This window comes from Etheostoma cragini, chromosome 22 (genome assembly GCF_013103735.1).
Source record: "Etheostoma cragini isolate CJK2018 chromosome 22, CSU_Ecrag_1.0, whole genome shotgun sequence".
Lineage (NCBI taxonomy): Eukaryota > Metazoa > Chordata > Actinopteri > Perciformes > Percidae > Etheostoma > Etheostoma cragini.
The window spans coordinates 22,181,338-22,182,544 of record NC_048428.1 but is presented as its reverse complement, the minus strand read 5'-3'; the positions used below and the strand labels follow the sequence as shown (position 1 = coordinate 22,182,544).

The 1,207-nt window shown below is 46.3% G+C and overlaps 1 protein-coding gene across 1 annotated transcript in view; it reads left to right on the top strand.

Annotated features, from left to right (window-relative positions):
• LOC117937619 (nebulette-like) overlaps positions 1 to 1,207 on the top strand; it is a 76,525-nt gene that overhangs the window by 37,501 nt on the left and 37,817 nt on the right. The gene's annotated exons all lie outside the window — the stretch shown is intronic.

Here is a 1,207-nt window from a genome sequence, read left to right as displayed (position 1 = left end):
GGACCACTAAGGTCTATATAAAGAGACTTCAGATACAGTATTAGGGACCACTAAGGTCTATTAAAAGAGACTTCAGATACAGTATTAGGGACCACTAAGGTCTATTAAAAGAGACTTCAGATACAGTATTAGGGACCACTAGCGTCAGGAAAGTACTACTGACATGATATATTTGTGTTTTAAAGACTAAGATCTTCAGCAGGAACCGATGGGCTAATAGGAAGTTAGACTGTGTTGTGGGTTTATTTTAGCGAGACACGTTGACCATAAGAAATTGTAGATTACCTTGAAAGTGAGTCTTCAGGGAACTGGTTGCACGTCCCAAGAGACAGACAGAGACGTGTGTCCTCTGTCTCCGACGCTCCGCCATGTTAACCCGTTAAGATAAACGGAGCTCTGCTGTCTATTCTGGTCTTGCTATCCTCGCCTCCCCCTCTCCTGCTGCTCAGACTCACTCGGGGTGTTTTCCTTCTCTTCTGACGGCTCGGTTCTCTGAACAAACAACAAAAAATCATGATCTGCTCAGTGGATCAGCTCCTAGGTTTCGCTTTTGATGTCAATCTGTAGACAAAAACAGCGACAATGTGAAGCTTAGTTGTGTTTGCTGTTTCAATCCGGAGAGACTTCGTGAAGATCTGCAAAGATTTATTGTATGTGTGTTTACAGTGTTTGGAGGTTAGATTCCATCATTATGAATTTATGTATATATTTAGAGGGTTAGAAAGCCAAAAGCTGGTCCCCCAATGGAGTCTAGACACTGAAGGTGGTGTGAGATACTCGGGACCCTGAGCCGAGTCTTGCCGGAGGAGGAACTGTGCAAGATGAAGACCGGAGGAGGGGGAAGGGGAGTTGTGGTCTTAGCCTGAAATGACAACTGAGCAGCAGAGAGAGAGACAGGTTTAACCCTTGTGTTGTCCTTCATGTCTCAGGGACTTTAGTTTATTTACATTTTATATTAGCCTGACGTTGTGCTTCGGGGTCCCCGGGGCCTTTTTCATTTCATGTCAACTGCCGTCGTGTTAACGCCCTCCGGGTCTTGGAGACCCTTGTTCATTTTTATGCGATTATACGTGTGTTCCACCCTAATCTCACCTCGTCCATCAGGTCCCAGGGAGACCAGAGGACGAGGTGAGGGTAGTGGGATACGTGTTTGAGTGCAGGACGGGTCTCTGGGACCCTGGAGGACGAGATGAGGGTAGTGGGATAC